This window comes from Odontomachus brunneus, unplaced genomic scaffold (assembly GCF_010583005.1).
Source record: "Odontomachus brunneus isolate Ranch 3 - 2012 unplaced genomic scaffold, Obru_v1 Obru_scaffold_046, whole genome shotgun sequence".
Lineage (NCBI taxonomy): Eukaryota > Metazoa > Arthropoda > Insecta > Hymenoptera > Formicidae > Odontomachus > Odontomachus brunneus.
The window spans coordinates 1,051,380-1,075,183 of record NW_022639496.1 but is presented as its reverse complement, the minus strand read 5'-3'; the positions used below and the strand labels follow the sequence as shown (position 1 = coordinate 1,075,183).

At 38.1% G+C, this 23,804-nt stretch overlaps 1 protein-coding gene across 3 annotated transcripts in view; it reads right to left on the bottom strand.

Moving 5' to 3' along the window:
• LOC116844759 (protein Tob1) overlaps window positions 1-23,804 on the bottom strand; it is a 243,518-nt gene that overhangs the window by 100,027 nt on the left and 119,687 nt on the right. Inside the window, exons 1-2 of one of the 3 annotated variants that reach the window (XR_004378131.1) lie at window positions 14,399-16,346; window positions 13,545-13,802 (exon numbers count right to left, since the gene is read on the bottom strand). The exons of 1 other annotated variant lie outside the window; for it this stretch is intronic. The gene's annotated coding sequence lies outside the window, so the exon portion shown is untranslated. Of the gene's footprint in view, window positions 1-13,544; window positions 13,803-14,398; window positions 16,598-23,804 lie in introns of those variants that run through there. One more of the 3 variants, XM_032816769.1, reaches the window with a different exon arrangement.

The window sequence follows — 23,804 nt, the reverse complement described above, 5'->3', positions numbered from 1 at the left end:
AAAAAATATTCCTTTGAAGGGTGCCATCAACATATTTATTTATAAATCTAAATTTTCTTTATTTAAACCAAATATTGCTTACTTAAATCAGGTAAACAATATTTGATTTAAATAAAGAGAATTTAGATTTAAATAAATACGTTAATGGCACCCATCAAAGAAATATTTGTTGATTTTAAGATAATTTTTCCCTCAGTGTAGTTGTCACAAATTAAGAGACCCTGCTGACGCGTTGTAATCAATTGTGAATCAACAGTAGTCGAAGTGTGAAAATAAATTTGATTAATATAACATTCACGCACGCAAATATTGTTATCCTACCGTAATTTAAATCACGAACTTGTGAATTTTGAAAGCTTAAATTGTAGTCGACCGTTGGGGAATCGATATAGTAACGAGTATTTTATATGTATTTGTTTTGGAATCGATCTTGTTGTACGCACGGGACGCGGCTTGGCAGTTCACGTGAACAATACAGGCGATTTTTGGCGATCGTTTGTTACATATACCAATTTGTCATTGGACAAGTTTACACCAAACGTTTGATATACGTATTAAATAATCATATAGCACAAATATCCACAATATACAAAGTATCTGACGCAAAACACGCACGTAAGTCCACGTGTGTAGGTAAATTAGGTCAAACTGAACAAAAAAATCCTTGCCCATTTTCCAAACAACCACGTAAAATTTGGAGTTATTCATAAAAGAGAATTCGTTTTATGCATTAATGCTCGCCACGATCCTGTTAACCGTATATTTTGTCTTGTAATAACCAAATTACGCGCAGAACAGCAACGTGATTATCCTGTCCTGGTATCAGGTTCAGTAAACAGAGTAAAGAAGACTACGTATAAAATATGTATCCTGATTAATAATTCTACAATCTCCCTCCGCGAGAGACCTTCACGGCCCTTCTGCCTGTCCTTTAATTATGGACCAATTTTACCTCATCTGCTCATATGCTATATTTTAATAATTTTATGTACAAAAATTGCATTTATTGCAAGAAACAGTATATCACTTGTAAGAAATTTCACTCTAACTAACAGCACATCGTTTAATTTTATTCAGTCACGATGGAGAATATTAATAGAAAATTTTGAGAGGCTCGCAAATTTATTTTGTTATTAGCCACAAATCAGTTTTCTTATTTCTTAACTGTAATATTATTCCAATTTCAATGAAACTCAGGGGAAAATATTTATGTTCTAAAAGAACTATTCCGCGATTTTGTACTCACTATTCCTTTCAAGTATTAAAAGAAAGCACGTGAGCAATATACTTCTGGGGCCATATAGCCATTACAAAATTTTCGGAATAAAACATGAATCTATCACTACATTTACACAACAACTTTAATCCAGTTTAGTAACAACTGTAGTTAGCGAGTTCTTGCATCCGATTGATATATCTTTTAGGTCTAAAAATATACCCCAATTAAATGCAAGAGTTTACTAACTATATTTGTTTACTAACTATGGTTGTTCACTAAACCGGATTAAAGTTACCGTTGAAATGTAGTCTATGATGCCGTAAGAAAACTTTGTTTCTATCTCGGGCATTAAGACGCGCTAACAATCAATGCCGATTATTAACCGTTACTGGTTGCTATGTACAGAAGGTATTATTTGTTTCTGAACTTATTTGCGAAATCACAATTAGTAATCTCCTAACATAATAATATAGTACTTATAACTTTAGAAATTCCATAGCTTGATACAAAAAAATTGCAGTCACTTGCAGATATAGAAATCATGTTACATTTAATTAGTGATTATTAAAGAATTTACGTTATAAAAATAAAGTGCGCGGTTTATTGTGATTCTTTTAAAACATCCTCAGTCAAGTGTTTGATGTATGTGAATACGTGTCAGAATACAAAAGGACGATTTGCAGAGTTAGGAAGCGATAGCGAAGAAAAATGGAAAGGAATATAGAATGATAAGCTAAATGAGGTGAAAGGCAATATTTTGACGAAGCTTAGGAGAGAAACAGACAACAGTTTGAGGGAGATTGAAGAGGAAAAAAGCAGGAATAAGAATAGGAATGTGTAGAATGTTAAAAGAGTAGATCATGATAAAGATGTAAGAGTCGAAAAGTACACTGAGAGAAAAATTATATTAAAATCAACAAATAGTTTCTTGATGGGTGCTATTAACATATTTACTTAAATCTATATTTTCTTTATTTAAATCAAATATTGTTTACCTGATCTAAATAAACAATATTTGGTTTAAATAAAAATAAGTGTAGTTTTAAGTAAATATGTTAATGGCACCCATCAAGGAAATATTTGTTGATTTTAATATAATTTTTCTCTCAGTGTAGCAATATAATATTGTGATAGTACATAAGTAAGTTAGAATAAGTAGATAATATATAATTTATAATAACTGTGATAGATAGTATAATGTATAATATATAATAACTATGATAAATAGTAACAAGTAAAAGGGTGTGAATTTAAATTGTGAAATGTACAGCTGTGATATTAACAGCTGGGATAAAAACACAGATAGAAAAAGGTTTAACATAAAGTGTGAATGGATAGCTAAGACAATGTTTTCTGTAAACCAAATCTCCTTCTTGGCGATGTAGCTGAAATACTAGATATCTATCTATCAATGAAAGGTTTAATGTTATTTTCGTAATGGTACAAAAATAAGAACTCAAGGAAACTCAAAAAGTATATTTATACAAAGGAGAACGTGGATGAAAATTGAAGAAACTCTCATCAAATTGCATGATATACTTGTTATTTGATTATATATATTCTAATTATATATTCCAATCTTCTCTATCTTATATATTATAATTATATATTCTAATTATTAATATGTAACGTTCTCGAAGTTACAAAACAAAACAGATGATAAGAAATAGTGTTAGCAAATATTTCCCCGTTAATAAATAATTGTCCCGTGCTAAAAAGCGGAACTGGATCGACGTAAGCTGACGGGGCAGATTCCCCACGGTTTAAGAAGAAAAAGATTCGTTTTCCCGCCTCTCGTTACATCGCGTATCAGTTATTCGATATCTTCGATATTCATATTTACGAGCGTATCTGCGTAAAAGAATTTCCGATACGTGCGGGGTGTCCGCGGTTGTAATCTCGACATTTGGCGTCCACTCGATAAATAACTGATCGAAGCGTGGTTTCGCGAGTCGGCGCGTAATCCTTGGACGAGGGTTTTTTTTACGGCCAAACGACCGGGGATTTATCGCGCGTGCATACGTAACTCCGCGAGACACTTTACGAGCCACCTTAAAAATCTAAGGCCCGTATTAATCCTAGAACATCACGTTTTTTCGAGTCTTGATTTCACCGTATTGGTGAAGTGCACTCACTTTCAACTACTATACTTCAACTACACTTTCAACACTGTAAAAACTGATGTGTTAAATTTAACACATTTTATGTGTCCCAAATCATCCACTCTTATTTATGTGCAAATTTAACACAAACGTGTTAAAAAGTAACACGCATAATATGGAAAAAATTAACACAAGCATTTAACACTTGAATACCGTTAAGAATCACAGGTTGTGTTAAATTGACATATTTAATATGTTATAGATATGTTAGACATAGATTATGTCAACTTTACAATTTCATTTCATCAAAACCATAGATTAATACTTCTCTTAAATGTTAAAGTAACGTTTTATTTTAGTTAATTTAACATTATGCACATGTCAACTTAACACAAATTGTGATTCCTGACGGTATTCAAGTGTTAAATTCTTGTGTTAATTTTTTACACATTATGCGTGATACTTTTTACCACATTTGTTTTATGTTAAATTTACACATAAATGAGAGTGGATGATTTGGGACATATAAGATGTTAAATTTAACACATCAGTTTTTACAGTGTATCGATATTTCCTCGAAAAGTAGATATATTTTAACATGTTTTGTTTTTTTAATTTGGACGCCAAAATGTCAGGAATATTATTAATTGGAATTAAGGTTTTATAAAAAGTTAATTTAGCAAAAAGATCGAATAAAAAATTTATTGATGACAAAAAAGCGACTTGCTTTTTGCATTTTTTAAAGGTAAAGGACGTAACTCTTCAGAAAAAATGTGAAACAATGACTCAAAACAAATATATTGTTTTAGCATGAAGAATTTTAACATCAAAACTGACTTTCACAGTGTCTTCGACAACTGTTAAAAGATAAGGTTGCGTGCAGTTGTAAAGAGGGAAAACAAAAGTTCTTTTCTGTTCCAATCCCAACATTTTACGTTTGACTAAAGAACACTATAGAAACGGTAAGCGTGCATTCAACAATAACATGAGTGTGGTCCATCCATGTTCTAAGGTTAATAGTCGTTACTTGAAACTTTTCTCATGTGAGACACTCAAATCTTTATTCGGAGTTAGATCTTCAGTCAAATTGTACCTGTAATCGCGATTCAACTGGAAAAACTCGCATCTAATTCTCAATTCAAATTCGAGTGTCTCACTTGAGAGAGTTTGTAATGATGACTATCAATATGGGCTTTAGTCGCAAAATACGATATACGCAGTCGTTTGTTCGTCACTCGTGTATTAATGCGATGTATCATCGCATATATACTACATTCATGTCGCATTATAATTTCGATATTACAATATAACAATAAACGGTTAAATGCTTGTTATTACGTCATATTACATTCGCGAATTAGTTTGAATGAAAATGGACTCGCAGAAGCTCATATATACTCATTGAAACAAGAAAATCTGCAATATAACTTTTCACTGACACCGTCTGCTTCGTGTGTCTCTTTAGGAACAATCACGGCTTTCAGCACTTGTCCTACACTGAATGAACTGACTCTGAACTGACTGTGCTTACAGATATAGACTTTTCTTATCATCTAGTTATTTTAAGTGGACATTCTAGGACTCAATTCACTTGAATGTAACAGATAATTGAGATTTCGACTATTCCCAACGCAATCCACGAAGATGAGACAAAGGGTTAAACCAGTATTATTCGTGGAATAACGTCCGCGAGCTTGAAAGATGCGATTCGCGAGGAAGAGATCCTTCGCTCCCGACTCGGAAAATCAGTGGTGTTTCTGTTAAGGTGACTGGAGGGTCAAAATTTCCGTAAACTTGTCGTTATCGTGTGAACCACTATAATAGAAATTGAGTAAAAGTTAATAAAATTGCAAATATCTTAATGGAATATCATTAAATTTTCAGTTCTTTTACAGTAAAAAAATTAATATTTCGAAATTAAATATTTTCACGAGTTTGTTAGTGGTTCACATAACGACAAGCTTACGGAAATTTTCTACCTAAAATTCAGCTTAATTGAACCATCGAGAGTCAAGATATTACTGCAAAATGACGATCTTGAAAGGAAAAATGAAATATATTTTAACTGCATGTACCATATATACACTTATATTAAGTATTTGATCATTAAAATTATATTTTTCTTCTTTTTATATGTTGTATAACACTTTCGCATATGCATTCAGTTTGTCATAAAAAATTGTGAAGGAATAAGCACGATTTTCAGACAATCTGACCCTCCAGTCCCCTTAAGGTAGTACTGGCGATTTATGATCTACCGTTCGGAATTTAATAAAATTTGGTACACTAGTAGATATTTATGCTATTAAAAAGATTAGTATAAATTTTTGTAGAGCTACGGAGAGCCAATAAAAAGATATTGGCATTTACAATTTGGTACGTTTAACATTGAGTCTTATAGGAAGCCACCGATTATCTCCAATATTTCAGAAAATACTGTTCAAAAATGTGGCAACGTCGCTAGACAGAATACGCGCGATATTTAAAAACAAATGGAATCTGAGAAGGTAGGTTTCATAACAATGTCACAAAAAAATATGAAAAATGTTTTATTCATGCATACAAAACAATTTATAATAATAAAAAATTTAATTTATTATAATTATAAACAATAAAATTGTAACTTAACGATATTTTCAATATGTTCTATATATTAACTACTCTAAGAATAAATTATTAATTTATTTTATAGACTCTTTGTTGGCAAAAAAACGAGCAATTTTATATATTACTTTTTTACTTTTAGTAACTTTAACAATACCATTTTCATCTTTGCCCAAAACATTCAATAAACCATTTATTTTGTTTGTATGCTTCTTCTATTTTGTTAAGCATTTAACATGTTTCTTATAAATAAAACTATGTTCTCTTCATTTTTTATTAAAATCTGAACGGTATTTTCTGAAATATTGGAGATAATCGGTAGCTTCCTATAAGACTCAATGTTAAACGCACCAAATTGTAAATGCCAATATCTTTTTATTGGCTCTCCGTAGCTCTACAAAAATTTATACTAATCTTTTTAATAGCATAAATATCTACTTAGTGTACCAAATTTTATTAAATTCCGAACGGTAGATCATAAACCGCCAGTACTACCTTAAGGAAAAAAGAAATCACTGCAATTCCAAGAACGAAATCCAGAGGTGGGTTCTATCCAAACTGATAGAAACTCCCGAGGGCCGTAATTTCGCGCATACAACGGTAGGTACGGGACGGGGACGGTCTCCTCGTGCGGTTTCGGAATGTTTACTCACCATAGCGGCTTTCTCGCGAACGCGTGCATTATGTCCTTCTCGCGAGGCTACACAATACGGTATCAAGGCCATGACTGTCGTCACCCGTTCTCGCGCTACATAATTGCCGCCGCGGAACGGATAAAATCGAGCGGGCCGGCGCGCCACCACGTATTACGTCGCGGACACGTCGTCGTCGTCGTCCGCGTTACCTGCCGCCTGCTTGCCGCGAGGACGGCGAAGACGGAGGCTAACTTCAGCGGCACGGAACGCGGCCGTCGCGTAACACGCGACCGCGTGCACGCGCGCGTTACAACGTCACGGCGTGACCACCGCCGTTCTTTTCCTCCCTTTCTGTCTTCCTCCGACGGTTTGTCTCGTCGCGAGCTACTGCATTCGTTACAGCGCGTTGCACTCGCGACGTTGATCAATTAATCCGAATTAATCAATTAATCCTTATTCGCCAGGCATGTGTGTTCAGGGCGCCCAAAGGTAAGGGCCAGTGATAGAATTATGTAAAAAATAGATGAAGAAATGGAAAAAAATTGCCTGTCTATACGATCGCAACGATTCGTCGAGTTGTCACACGTGATTGTATAGACAGGAAACTTCTTTCTATTTCTTTGCTATTATTTTAACGTAGTTCCACCACAGACGTCCTGATTTTCCATCCTTTGTACCGAATTTTTTCGAGTGCTATTCGGGATGCCGATTTGTCATCATTTTCAACGATTGTCAAATCATTTTCGTATTTTTTACTTCCCTCCTACCGCTTCGCACATTTACGAAGTGTCCCGAATTCAAAGCTGGGAAATCTGGTTACCTTACATATACTGCGAGGAGAAACGAGGAGATTACTTACGAATGACGTTTTCACGATACGCCTCGGCGATTGCACATCGTTATTCTCGACACTCCCGAGACTTATTGACGCGCGAGACGCACTTTTGACAGGTTAAAAACGCGTAAAATGCGGAGCAATGTCGATGTGTCCACGGCGGTTGTTCGATGCAGAAAGATCGAGAATCAAGATGGTCGCGCGATTGTTGAATCGCGCTGAAAATATAAATTAGCCAATTAGAGACCCTATAGTAAGAGTCTGGACAGTCTTGTCTTGTATTCTATTGGTGTCGACAAAATATGGCGGAACCAATAAAGTATTCGGAAATTATACTGGATGCGCGGTATTATTCAACTAATAAAAATAGAAGAATTGATTAAAATAAGAAAACAAATTTGATTTCAACAGTTTTATTTACATAAAAATGCAATACAAAATAATATAATGTCATTTAATAGTAGAATGCATCGCCATAGTTTTACTACTGAAAATTTTATTTTTTATTCGCCTTTTCTTGCAATCAATTTTTATGCGAAATCGAAATCTCATCGAAAAATCTTTCTCCGTACTATTAAAACAATTAGGTACGCAGCAGCCAGGCATTTTCTACAAAATTGTATGCAACTTGTAAATATAAAATACAGTATTAAAGGTTAGGAATTGATTTTTATAACAGCATGCATTTATAATACTTTTTTTCTATATATTTTACTTCATTACAATATTATATTATAAATTACCTGTTTTACTTGTTTGATATTTTATTATTTAATATAAGATTCACAAGATTTTTTTTCTTTGGATCACATCTATCTATGTCATATCATCACTGTTTTTGTTTTACGACGCCATGTTTTGTCGAACTAGAAAGACTGTCCAGACTCTTATTATAGGGTCTCCAACGCCAATGTGTAAACAGCGCCGCGGCCGAAAAGAACGTGCTCTAGAGATACTTCTCTCTCCGTGTCTCTCTTCCTAACAAGGTTGCTGACGCAACCGTCTGAACATTCTGCATCTCTCTCTCTCTCTCTCTTTCTCTCTGATTGTCATCGCATTTCTGATTCCCGTTCAATAAATCCGACGATCGCCCGATTCTATTGCTACTTGAGCGAGTCGATGTTATTAGTAAGTGTAAGGGACGTCGGCGCGACACGTCGCGACAAGCACCGGCCGCGAGGAGAAACAAGAAGATTACTTACAAATGACGTCTTCACGATACGCTCCGGCGATCGCACATCGCTATTCTCGACACTCCCGACACTTATCAACGCGCGAGACTCACTTTCGACGGATAAAAGATGCGAGAAACGCGGAGCGATGTGGATCGATGTGTGCCCATGGCTGCTGCTTGGTGCGAAAAAATCGAACATTTCGCGCGATTCATTACCAACGTCTAGATTGAATAACCACGATAACAACCTCGTAGTGCGAAACGAACGCGATTGGTCTAGAGTGGTTAGTAAAGGACTAAGCACAATAAAAGAAATAAGGAATAGGGAATCGAGAATAGAAAATACAGAAAACAGAGAATAGGGAACAGTTGAATATTAAAACATGAAACCTGATTCATCAACATAGAATAGAGGAACAGAGGAATAGCGATATAGGAATATTTTTGTTTTCAGTATTCCTTATTCTCTGTTCCCTGTTCCTTATTCCTTTTATTACGCTCAGCAAATGCCCTTACTCGAGCAAGTGGTTAAGTCCCGATCTACAATAGGTGTAGTAAACTTTAAGCCGTAAGAAATTAACCAATCACGATTGATTATTCTTCTATAATTCGACTGATTGGTCAATTTCTTAAAGCTTAAAGCTTACTACACCTATTGTAGATCGGGACTAAGTCTTTAAGCCTTTAAGCCTTAAGAAATTGACCAATCACAGTCGATTATTTTCCTCAAATTTGACTGTGATTGGTTCTTAAGGCTTAAAGTTTACTACACCTATTGTAGATCGGGACTAAGTCTTTAAGCCTTTAAGCCTTAAGAAATTGACCAATCACAGTCGATTATTTTCCTCAAATTTGACTGTGATTGGTTCTTAAGGCTTAAAGTTTACTACACCTATTGTAGATCGGGACTAAGTCTTTAAGCCTTTAAGCCTTAAGAAATTGACCAATCACAGTCGATTATTTTCCTCAAATTTGACTGTGATTGGTTCTTAAGGCTTAAAGTTTACTACACCTATTGTAGATCGGGACTAAGTCTTTAAGCCTTTAAGCCTTAAGAAATTGACCAATCACAGTCGATTATTTTCCTCAAATTTGACTGTGATTGGTTCTTAAGGCTTAAAGTTTACTACACCTACTGTAGATCGGGACTAAAGCGTCTTCTACAATGGCAGTAGTAGTAAGAAATAAGCAGTAAGTAAATAGACCAATCACAATCGGTTATTTTTGAAACGTGAGAATGGAATTGGTCAATTTGCTTACTGCTTATTTCTTACTACTACTCCTACTGCCATTGTAGAAGACGCTTAAGGCGTCCGCCGTACAGATCGCGTCAGATTCGTAGACACGCGACCTCGTTCACATTCATGCACTTTTAGCACTTTCGGCGCGTTAGTGAACTTTTGGTGTACGTGATTGACAGCGCGCGCGTCTGCGATCTTTTCGTATCGAGCAACTGCTATAAATACAACGTTCCGTATTCCATATGTCTTTCGCTTGTGTCCTGTGAGTCTCCTAACGGAAATAAGTATTAGATTGTCGAAAATAACGATGTGCAGTCATCAGAACATATTGTAAATACATTATTACGGAGTAATCTCCTCCTTTTTTCGAGTGCTATTCGGGATACCGATTTGTCATCATTTTCAATGATTGTCAAATAATTTTTGGATCTTTTTATCCCCCTCCCTCCGCTTATGAAGTGTCCCGAATTCAGGGCTGGGAAATCTGGTCACCTTATTAAAGGGCGTATTTTCAGTCCCACGGGAGCAAATTCACTATTTATCGAACCAAAGTACGTTTTTACATATTTTGCATGATGCTTTATCTAAATAAATGTTAATTTTTTTATATCTCCTGTTCAATCCTTCCTTGGGACACTTAATTGTTGCATTTAAATTTATGGGCTTGAGCGAAATATATCCATTGATGTGCACTTAGTCGTTATAATTTTTGATTGCATGTCTTATCCACCAGGTATGTATTTCCAGGGGACTAAAGGAGTGTATTTTTAGTGCCACGACACGGAAACTACTCATAAATTCACTCTATTTGTCGAATTAAATTACGTCTTTATACATTTGTTGCATTTTTATCCATATAATAGATTTTAATTTTTTTATATCTCCTTTGTTCAGGTATTAAGTATTGTATTACTCAATAAATATGACACACAAGCGTTTTCAGATAGTACAAATATTAACCACGACTTCAGCTGACTCTTCTCACTCACGTTTTAATTCATTTGATGTTAATCTACGATTTTTCAAACAAATTCTATCGAGAACTCCGTCGTCTACTGCAGTTGTACAGCATTTTCTTATTTTACTCTTCGTTAACTAAATTTCTTGCTATTTTTTTTATAAATCCTGCCAACAACATTTAATCCCGACTACTATTTCGCACATAGAAAACTTTTCTTTAAATAAAGCAACACTCTTTATTTTCAAACTCAATTCAATATTTTGGAACGTGCATAAACGAAAGATATATTCGTCCAAAAATAACACTCACTCGCGTAATGTAAAAACAGATAATACACGACAATCATCAGTGTTCACGATTTCTGCATGGGTACTAATTAATGAAGAAATACAGGTGCCACAATATTTGACTTACATCGAGTATTTAAAGAGTATTTTCTCGTGGAAATCTTGAAAATTATTCATTCGTATGAATAATTTCGAGATAATGCAATAATTAATACTAATCTTGTATGTAACTTTTATAATGTTATAAGTTTTATATTTTCATGGTATCATCACTCTATAAAATTACTGGAAATTGGGTCAGATATATTGCTTCTGCCATAAAGTTATACGTACAAAATTGCGATGTTCAGTATTAAATTTCTCATAAACGGTGCAAAAAAATCGCATGAAATTACGAATTTTAATTACGAATATATTTCACTGCGATAAATGTTACGTACAATTTTTGTGTAATTTTAAGCACTCAAGTTTACAAACTCTTTCATTAGCAACTATGCGCGCGTGCGTGACCCAGATTCGTTCGCCATGTTGAGTCGACTCTTTAAAGGGCGATTGCTTTCCCTTAATAATTATTTTCGCGAAGAGCAATCTTCAATTTCGCGGAGGAAATTCGACCAATCTCGAGATTCTCAAAGTTCGTCGTCGAGCTGGAGTTTTGCGACGAAAGACGTTCGCAGGAAGATGTCACTTGACGGCCTACCGCGCAATCAATTTGCTCGCGGTCGTAATTTTACATAAATATGTAATTTGGTCGGCTTATCGTTGCTTACGGACGATAAGCGAGCGAGTGATAAGCGCGCGCGATACTCGACGAATCGGCTGGTGCGTATCTTGTCACTCGCGTATCTGCTTCGTTGCGAATTCAGCTTCTGCCGATTGGAAAATCACGTGAAAAAGCGTTTATCTTTTCCCTTCTAATGTCCTCGCGATCGACGTGCTCCCTTATTGTTTTCGGAAAAAATCCACTGACAGATCAACAATCCTTAATCACTATCGTTTTTTATTTTTTATCGTTTTTATGTTTTCGTTACCCAGATAGATGTCTATTTCCGAGTTACCCAAGTAGAAATTTTGATCCTACTTTTAGCCTTACTATTCTATTCAACACTTATTTTGATATTCTGAAATCTACATTAACCTCTTATGATTTTATTTAATCTATCCGAGTCAAAATTTTGATCCTACTTTCAGTCTTACTATTTTATTCAATACTTATTTTGATATCCTGAAACCTACATCGGCTTCCTTTGATTCTATTTAACTTATCCAATTCGAAATTTTGATCCTACTTTTAGTTTTACTATTCCACTCAACACTTATTTTGATATTCTGAAATCTACATTAACCTCTTATGATTTTATTTAATCTATCCGAGTCAAAATTTTAATCCTATTTTCAGTCTTACTATTTTATTCAATACTTATTTTGATATCCTGAAACCTACATCGGCTTCCTTTGATTCTATTTAACTTATCCAATTCAAAATTTTGATCCTACTTTTAGTTTTACTATTCCATTCAACACTTATTTTGATATTCTAAAATCTACATCAACCTCTTGTGATTTTATTTAACCTACTCGAGTCAAAATTTTGATCCTACTTTCAGTCTTATTATTTTATTCAACACTTATTTTGATATCCTGAAACTTACTCTCTTGATTCTATTTAACTTATCCAATTCGAAATTTTGATCTTACTATCAGCCTAACTATTCCACGTACTTTAACATTCTAAAGCCTATAATACAAAAAATTTTGACGTTAAAAGAAATGAAAAGGGAAATTTCGGACATCATCAGAGTCAAAGGAGTAAATCATTAGAGTTAAAGCTACTTTGCTAATTTAGCTCCTATTGTGTTGTAGAATTCAAGGTTTAACATAGGGCTAAAATTTCAACTCGGATTTGACGGCAAATTAGTCGATTTGCAAAGATTGCGGCTCTTACGAGTGATTCATATGGCACTTGTATCTATTACGTAGAATGGCGAAATAAAAATACGAAGAGGATGATCAAAACAATATGCCGTGTAAAATGTAATAACCTGAGAACAACTTTCAGTAAATTTTCTGCTGTGTCAATGCAACTAAAAATTTGCATCACTGTACGATGTAAATTTAATCTGGCACATTGGGATAATTTTTCATCTCACGCGACTTTTAATTTTAAATTATCCATAAACTAGTGGAAACGCGCTACAAAAGTTATGGTTGATGGGAATGCAACGACTCCAAATGTTATTGAGCCATTTCAATTGCCTGTCATGCAACACATAGTCAAAGTTACTATAGATTCACTTTGAAGTTCATTGTGTCATATTAAGATGTCAAAGTGTGAAATAAAGATGATTTTTCCTTTGGCTTTTTCATCAAACATAACGTGTAAAAAAAGTTTTATGTAAGTAGCTTATTTATTTTTGGCTGCATTATACGTGATGTACATTTCTGTATCGGCAAATTCTAATCACGAACACAGAAAAAAATTGAAGTATAGATAATCTTTGTAATAATTTTAATAGTCTCCTCATTACATAACAGATTCATACTACAAAAATTTGAAACTATTAATCAATTTGTTCGACTGAAAAAACGATGTACTCTCTGCATACCCAATAATTATACTGTTCGACAAACTGAAGTATGTAATATTTCTTAAAGATCCAAGTATTGGCAAGAAAATCCTGGAGTGTTAATTCCTTAAAATCCTTCAGAGGAAGCATTATGTAAACTGACGTTTCTCTTTATATCTGCAACAAAACGAGACACTTTGGTGAGCATTCGCGATCACATTTCTGCACGCGATTCTATTCCGCACGGACTCGAAAGTGCACTCACTGTCTCCTGCATATTTTTATTGGCACTTTTGCGGAATGTGAATGAGCGAGAGTGAAAACGGAGCCCGGTGTGCCGGATTGCCCAAAACGTATGCGTCGTACGAAGGGATGAATGATCAATTCAGCGCACACACAGCGCATTTGCCTCGTGGGTGCGAGCAAAAGAGCGCCGCCGAGTTCCCGTCATCGGCCGTCTCGCGTCGTGACAGCCGCGAAAGCCTATCCGGGTGGCTCTTCCCCGTCGCTTCCCCCCACGTCGCTCGCGAAAAAGGAGAGCCAGAAACCGAGCCACCGACGACGTTTCACCGCGCAGGCACGCGAAATACGCGACGTCGTATCACTCGTCACAACTCGCGATCACGCCCACGCGCTCGCTCGCTCGCTCGCTCGCTCGCTCTTCAAGTTCGCTTACGCGAAGGTCTCGGGAGGTGGCCGCGAGAGAAGCTTCCCGAAACGATCGCTCCGGAATTCCTCAAGCCTCACCGTCTGGTTACTGAGCGAATACTCACGTGTCTGTCGCGGACGTTTCTCTCTTCCTGTCTTCCGGGCGATGAGGACGAGATCTCACACCTGTCGTGATTTATCCACACTGCGGTAGTCCTCAGAATTGAAACGGAACTTCTCCTTTTCACACTCTCCCTTCCTCCTTTCTCTCTCTCTCTCTCTCTCTTTCTCAAACACTCGCGCTCCGATGATCAGGACGAGGAACGAGGGAGAATCGACGAGCGGGTAACGGCGGAGAGGGAGGGTGTAGCAAGTACTTCACTTGAGTATTCCACGGGGTCGCGCACGGGGTGAGACGCGGTGAATGCGCACTCGCGTCGCAGTGTTCACGTATGCGTATGTATAAAAGTAAAAAAAGAAAAACGCGAGATGTGCTGCTTGGATGGGGTGGAAACGCGGGTGCGATGCTCCTCTCTCTTGTCCTCTCCTCTGCTCCTCCTCTTCCTCTCTATCCCCCTATCTCGCGCGTTCCCTCGATCAACCGTTCGGCCTTCGCCACAGAGGCGTCGCGCGACGAGGTCGTGTCGCGGCTCCGTGCGACGCACTGGAAAAGAACTCCTCTTGTCGCGCGCACGCGTACACGTACGTAAACCGTGTCCCCGTGGTAGTTTCCCGCGGTGGTGCGCTGCTGCGCGTGTGTGTGTGTGTGTGTGTATACGTCTCGTTCGTGGGCGAGCGTTTTATCGCTCTTCCTTCCTTCCTAGCTCGCTCGCTTGCGCGCTTCCTACCTTCGCCCAGGCGATCCGTACCGACGACGCGCGAAACAACGCTCGCGAGTGCCGCTGCCAGACTGAAACGCGGGGTAACATGTGCGGGCTCTTACATAGCGCGGCGAGTGGTGGGATGGGAGAGGGGAACGGCGCGGCGACGTAGAAGCCGCCGAGCGCGGCTGGTAGGGATGGCCCCACTCCCTGAGGTGTGAAGTCGGACGGAGCGGTGAGCTGGCAAGGACGCGCGCGGGCTCCGACGACGTGCCGAGCGCTCGCCCTCGGCGCAGTCGACTCGTCGCCGTCGCGATGGCCACTTGGTTCCTCCTCGCTGCACGTGCCTATCTGTCTCGAACGAGAGTGTTTCCACGATGCAGGAGACCGATTTCCGCTGTCCCTTTCTCTTTTCCAGTCACTTGCCCGCTTCGGGATGCTTGTCTCCTCATGCTTCTCGTTTTTACTTTCCGCGCGCACATCCGCCGTTTGATGCACTTCGTTCTGACGGACTTTTTGTCAGACTGGTGGAAAGGGTCTGTTGTGTCCGCCGAGCAGAGCGCAGAGAGGACGGAATTGTCGAATTATTTCGAGGGATTCGTTCAGTTTCCACGAATAAAATAAGCAACATCGACTTGGTAGTTTGTCAATAAAACTTTCTACGAGAACCCGATAGAGGAAAACGACAAATCTCTCACGCTGACTCAACATACTTATTATGTAATTGCTGCATTTAATGCAACCGTCCGCGCTCAGAAGCAGATTTATTTTCGAACACTTCCAACTGGGAAATCGACGGAGCACCGTCTCGTCGCTTCGTTCAGCTCCGAGTTGCGGTTCAACTTACGGGAACTTCGGCACGAAGCGAGACGCTTCAATCCCGGCAAGCTCGCAAACAACTTCGCATATTTGTAGAAATTTAATTGAATATGAAAAGAGCAGCGCGCGCCTCCCTTGAGATGCAGGCCTCGCTTTGAAGCGCGACCACGGGAATCGCTGAAAGGCAAAGTTCGAGGCTCGACAGCGGCTCCTCGTCCTCGCGGCTACAACTTCGCGGCGTTACAACACGGCCGAGTAAACAACGCCAGCTAGGATGTGATGTGTGTCGCGCGCGGACTCCTTTAATTTCTATTTTCTACCACTACGACTTGGCAATACGCGCTTGGCCGCGCGACGCTCGGTGAGCGCGAATCAAAGCGTAACACGAGATGAGAGGAAAATTACCGGCGCAGGAAGATGCGTATCGGAACTTCCGCGATGAACTAAGACGTCGCGCGCGCGCGCGCGCGCGTGAAGACGATGGCGAGTAGGCCAGACGCAGCGTTTGCTGATTGCTGGATGAAGCCACCTAGATGGTGAAATCGAAACATCTCATCTATGTCCAGATGATAAAGATATACAGGGTGTTCCAGATCACTTTCACAATCTCTTGCGAGGACGTAAAGCGGATTGAAATGAACACAAAAGTCCAATACCGTTTTGCGATATTCGCAATAAATCTCGAGATATTAATTAAAAAAGATTGGTGAATGGACAGGCGCGATGTGATATATGAGCTGCAATTGCGCCGTCTGCCGTTGTATACTTGTACATTAAGTCAAACTGAGCAAAAAGTCCTCTATCATTTTGCAAATAACAACATAGATTTTTAGATATTAATTAAAGAAAATTTGTGAATGCTTGAGAAAAACGTGAATGCTGCGTATATTGTTTTATTCTATTGGCATTTGTTATAACATATATACAGAGTATCCCGGATCACCTTCACAATCTCTCGTGAGGACGTAGAGCAGATTGAGCTGAACACAAAAGTCCCATACTGTTTTGCGATATTTGCAATAATAATCGAAATATTAATTAAAGAAGATTGGTGAATGATCACGCGCGATATGGTAGATGAGCTGCAGTGGCGCCGTCTGCCGTCGTATACTTATACATTAAGTCAAACTTAACAAAAAAGTTCTTTACCATTTTGCAAATGACCACATAGATTTTTAGATATTAATTATAGAAAATTTGTATATTATGATACACAATCATGTAACAATCTTCTTTGATTAATATCTAAAAATCTATGTGGTCATTTGCAAAATGGTAGAGGACTTTTTTGTTCAGTTTGACTTAATGTACAAGTATACAACGGTAGACGGCGCAATTGCAGTTCACCTATCATATCGCGCGTTATCATTCACCAATCTTTTTTAATTAATATCTCGACTATTATTGCGAATATCGCAAAATGGTATAGGACTTTTGTGTTCATCTCAATCCACTTTCCGTCCTCACGAGAGATTGTGAAGGTGATCTGGGACACCCTGTATAGCATCTTCATCTTGGATAAAAAATGTGTTATCTAAAAAAAAAAAAAGATTGAGAAGTTTTTTATAATGGTATCAAACAGAAATTTGTTACCTAGTGTTTTTAGCTAGTGACATTTCATGTAAAGACATCTTAAAGAAAAATAGATAATTTATGCGCCAAAAATATTGCTGCGTTTGAAAACAAGTCTGTTTTTAGTAGTAGCGGAGATGAAGATTTCTTTTACGAGATTTTTATGAAAAAAATTATGTTCTAATACACAGCCGGTTATGAGCAGTAACATCTATACACTTTTCAATTTAGAGTCGAAATCGAAGGAGAGTCATATTCTTCGACAAATTTCTCTAATGAGAAATAAAAGTACAATACAACACTGTCTTCATCGAAAGCAGTATTTTAGTATAGAATAACAAATATATGTACCCTGTAAAAATCGTTTATCAGATGATACTTCTAGAAAACTCTTTTTGAAAAATAAAAAACTTATAAATAAGAGTATGAGTAAGAGAGATCGGGGCTATTTGATAAGTTGGCAAAAAAATCAGTTATTTCTACTGTTCTCTCCTAAATTGAATCAGTCAAACATCACCAAAAACAGTAAATATACACTGATTTTCAGTCATAAGTTACTGAAACTGCTCAGTGCTATACTTATAACTGATATCAGTGACTATTTACTGATTCACTTTAAGAAAGTTCTTTAACAGATTTCAGAATAAAGCAAGTAGAGATTTCAAAGACATCTTTGAGATGTTTAGGAATCTTGCTTGCTTGCTTAATTTTGTATTTTGTTACAAAATATTAGAAATAACCAGTTTTGCCAACCTATCCCTGTAGCCAACTAGCCCCAATCTGCCCTACTATACTTATATGTATACGTATAATTTTTATTATTTACGCAGCTATTTTACATATTTGTGTAAATTGCCTAAAAAAACTCTAAAAAACAATCTAGATGAATCGCATAACCTCATTTTTCATGTAGATGCTTTGAAAGCGAAATTATCTCATCCAAGATGGCTTATGAATATTCATCTCATGTGATGATTTTAAAGGCATCTAAGCGCAACACCAAACAGACGAAATCCGACGAGGCGAGGTGACGCGAGACGGACAAATGAATTCTTTTTTGCGTCGGGAGGGGAACGTTTTGTTTGGCCGCGGTAATGAGAAGACCCGTGCGCGGCGTCTTGCGCGACGTGGAAGCAATTGTAAATCGTTCCGCCGCTTTGTGGCACGAGTGTTAATTCGTGACGCTCGTGCGCGCGAATTCACCGGGTGTCCCGCTGTGTGCGAATCCGCAAAGGCGGTCGCATGCTCCTTTGTTCGCGAAACAATGCTGCGCCCACGAAAGCGACACTTCTCGGCGATTACGTCGCCGTGCCCGATATGATCGCGAAGCGTGAGCGCTCGTTCGATGTCGCGATTCGTTCGGCGCGATTCGAGAGTCCCTCTACACGCGAGTCGCTCGGACACCCGGTACACGCTTGGCGGTATCCGCGACCTGAGGCGTGCAGGTACAAGAGTTCGGACAAGTGGAAAGTTCACTAGGAAGCGCAAGCCGCCACGGCGTCCTTCTACGACTGACTACGCTCTGCTCGTTCCTCCACCCTCCCCCTTGGCTCCCACCATGCCCCCAACGACCCTGGTCGTCGTCGACACGCAATTACACGACAGCGATAAATTATTAATTAACGGCACGTACGCGTCCGTTGCTCGCGCGGGAACAGCGCCGCGCGACGTGCAAAATTATTTCAACCCTTCGCCGCCGAACGCGAGTGCGCCGCACGCTAGTGAAATTGCAGGTTTAATCAATAGCCCTCCCCCCTCCTGCCCGGCCGTAATTCACTCGACAAAATTAATCCCGATGTCACAATGCCGCAGTTACCGTATTTTCGCGATTTCGAGCGACGTGATTGACAGCTGCCCCCGTCGTTGACGCGCCTCCCGTCAATTTTAGCGCCGTGTTTGCGTAATAATAAGCGAGCCATCGCTCTCTCTCTCTCGCTCTCCCTCGTGGGAAACGGCCGGCTACCAACGCAGCGCGTTTCTCTACCGAATTTTTGCCGGCCGAAATCACCGAGTAATTTCGTCGTGAGGTGCTTGCGCACCTGCACACGCGCCTTGCAAAATTTCACCGGACAATTTGATGGGTTAAAGGTGCCGTGGAAACCGGCACGCGCGCCCGCCGCAAATGAAGGACCGCGCATTGCGCTGTCCATCATCGCGCTCGTGTGCAGCGCGTTTAACGATACTCCTCTCCAAGACCTCCGCGTTGCGCTTGTCGCGCTTCCGCGCGCATACACTTTCGCCGTAGGGCAGCCCGGGTCCTGGTTGGCCCGAGGGTCACGTTGGCCGTGTGTGCATTACGTAAGAATACCAGGTGTAACATTGCGCACAATGGCAATGAAAGAAAAATGCATGATAATTGAAACTGAAATGCATGATAATTGAAACATGATAATTTAAACATACAGTAAAAAAAATATAGTGAGGAATACCATAAAATTAGTAAGCGTTATAATTGTGGTAAAGATTACAATATAAGCATGGTTGAACCAACCATAAAAATTGTTTACTCTGATTTATGGTGATGTGAAACATAAATATAGTTGAGTTACGCGTATAAAATAGTACAATGAATGAACTATTTTATATAGTCAACGCAACTGTATTTATTCGCAAAAATTAGTAAATGTGTCTATATTTTTACCATTTATTTTACTATATACACATGATAAAAACGACAAAAAAAATAATTAAACATATAACTATCCTAAATAGCGAGTGTAATTATATGCATGATAAATTTGACTATATTTATAATTGTCAATTTACCATAAATGTAGTAAAGAGATCTCTATTGGACAAGCCTATATATTAAATTAAATGTAAGAAATAATATGTGAGAAATAATATGTGATAAGTAATAATATGTAAGATATGTAATAATATGTAAGAAATAATATGTGAGCGTAGCATGACAGACAGCGCACTGGACTATCATGCTAAGAAGTCCCGGGTTTCGATCCCCAGCAGAGCCGAACATTTTTCATGCACCACAGGCATATGAAAAGAAAGATCAACCACCACACGCTTGAACCGTAGCAAATAGGACTGGAAGAGGAGAGAAGAGAAAGAAATAATAATGTTACTACTAAAATATTAGTAGAGTTTCGTATACAACTATTGCGCATGTTAAAATCGTACTTTTAAATATGTTTCTTGTAACAATATTTTATGGTAAATTTTAATATACCAATATTTCATTTTATTTTATGTCAGCTATGTAAAATAATTGTACGGACTATATTTTATGGTTACCTTTATTATAAATTGTATGTTTAAGGTAACTATAAAAATATGGTTGACGCCAAAATTAACTATAAAATATAGTGAGATTATAGTTAATTCAATTATTTTTTTCTATCAGTGGGCAGAGGAATAGCCAGCTGAAGGCTACGCGACATTCAAATGCGCACCGAGAAAAAAATGTATATTTGGAACTATAATAGCATAGTAGAAAGATTTCAGTTAGGAATATCATTTTTAAAGGAAATGTCACCATAATGTTTGTAGTATTTATAATATAATTGACCCATGTAAAACTTTTACCAAGAATTATAATTATTTGAAACATAAAGTATAGTAAAGTAGCAAATATTGAATGTTAAGAGTGATTAACTATTTTATATAGTCAATACAATCGGAACATTTGGCAGATATAAGTACATGTAACTATATTCCCAAAGCGTGCTTTACTATATACGTAGAGTTGTCTGCTGAAGGACAGAATGATTTTTCTCAATGTTCCTTTTAGAACGCAGGTACTTTTCCTTGAGTATCGTTTAAATCGAAATGAATGAAATCACGGTATTAAAAAACAGAAAAACTCATTTACAACCAGCCAAATACATTTACGAGTCTTGAAATTTAATATTACTATTTTCCATTATGAGTGAATAACTGACGTGCTATTAGTTAGGATAAATTTTCCTGCAAATGTATGATGCATTGTTTCGGGCAATAAAAGCAGTTTTTATTCATAAAATAATTGAAATTGAACACATGGACAGACGAGGTAAAGTTGACCACTACTTAGCGGCTAGCAGATACTTATTGTGGAAACTTCTCGCGAAGGCCCCGCAACTATTAATACATATTTTCTTATGTCACCTCCTTATCTCAAGTTGTTAATCAACTTGACGCGATAATTTGACCAGAGCAAGACAGCCACGTTCGCATTTCGGGGATTGTAGAGGAAACCACACGTTTACAGGATCTTTGCGGGCGCGCAAACATAAAGGAAGGTCCCATCTGTACAATCAATCACAAAAATTAGCTGTTTGAAAAGTTGCCACTTCGAAATCCTGAAAAATGTGGTCCTGATCTGTCCTGCTGCACTGAAGGAAAAATGTATGATATTTGGAACTATAATGGCATGGTAAAAAGATTATAGTTAGGAATATCATTTTTATAGTAAATATCATTATAATAATTTGTAATACTTATAATATAATATAACTGACCCGTGTAAAATTTTTAACAAGAATTATAATTACTTGAAATAAAAAATATAGTAAGGTAGCAAATATTGAATGGTAAGACAAATTAACTATTTTATATAGTCAATACAATTGGAATATTTGGCAAATATAGGTACATGTAACTATATTCCCAAAAGGTGCTTTACCATATATATAGAGTAATAAGATGGTGATTATAAATCTGTGTTCATTCTACTATCTTCACGTCTTCTATTCTACTATCTTCATGTCTATCTATATCTTCACGTTTAGATGAATTATAAATATATGTTTGAGGCCAAAACGAACTATAAAATATAATGAGATTATAGTTATTCCAACTATTTTTTTCTCTCAGTGTGTATCGTGTGCATACTGTAGCACTGGCGAGTCGCAGCGTACAATTGTTGTTTGGAATTTTCGCCGGCGACTTGCTCCGGGGGATGCAATAAACAATGGGCTTCGCAAAATTTCGAGCGAGACTCTACTTGGCGTTACGTGGCAGGCGCCGTAAGGCGAAAAACAAATAGAATAGTATCTCCGCCACGATATGAGACCGCATGATGGTTTGGCGTGTGTTTATTCCGCGTGATTTCGCCCATCATACCGGCGACGACGACACACACACAAACACACATACACACACGCACAACAATGACCGCGCGAGCACGCCGGTCGGCCAATCGCAGTAATTTTTTTTCACAAATCCCGGCGAATAACGAGTCGCGGCATCAAATCGTTTTCTCCTCGCGACATTGCAATTTCGTTCGCGGAATTCGACGAGGGGAAGCCGCGCCACGCCGCGCCATCGAGAAATTCATGAACGTGTGAAGTGCGGCAGCGCTCGCACGCGTTTCGCGATGCGGCCGGGCGGGCGGGCCGCTCGTTCGCGACAAAAATAAATTGGCGAAATCGCTCGGCGAGAAGGAGGTGAGATGAAAAAAAATGTCCCGCTCGGTGAGAGGAGAGCGCGCGAACGGCGACGTCAAATATTTGCGCGTAACAGTTGCGCGTCGCGAAACGGTCGAACATTGTGCGCTGCGTGCACGCCCGAGCTTGCGCCCGATGAACTCGATGAACGTAAAAAAAAAGGGAACGTAAAAAAAAAAGGGAAAAGAAGAAAAAAATATCACGAGGACTAATATTTTTATCGTGCGGAATCTGGCCGATAAAAATATTAGCGGAAATGAATAAACATCGCGCGCTCGCCGAGATATCGCCGAGCAGCCGCATGCATTAATCACGCACGGTCGATACGGTCTCGACGCGAAGCCGAAATAAATCGCGAGCGGAGGAACCACGTCCGGTCTTGGGACCGACATAGACCCGCGATTCAGTGTAAACAGAGTGCGGCCAAGTGCCCACATAGGCAGGTGACCAACTTTATTCGGGAAAATGTTTTTAATCCAGATTGTACGTCGCAAGGTGGATCGACGTACACTGAGAGAAAAATGTATGATATTTGGAACTATAATGGCATAGTAAAAATATTATAGTTAGGAATATAATTTTTATAGTGAATGTTACCATAATATTTGTAATATTTACAATATAAATATAACTGACCCGTGTAAAATTTTTACCAAGAATTATAATTATTTGAAATAAAAAATATGGTAAGGTGGCAAATATTGAATGGTAAGAGAAATTAACTATTTTATATAGTCAATACAATTGGAATATTTGGCAAATATAGGTACATGTAACTATATTCCCAAAAGGTGCTTTACCATATATATAGAGTAATAAGATGGTGACTATAAATCTGTTCATTCTACTATATCTTCATGTTTAGATGAACAATAAATATATGTTTGAGGCCAACACGAACTATAAAATATAGTGAGATTATAGTTATTCTAACT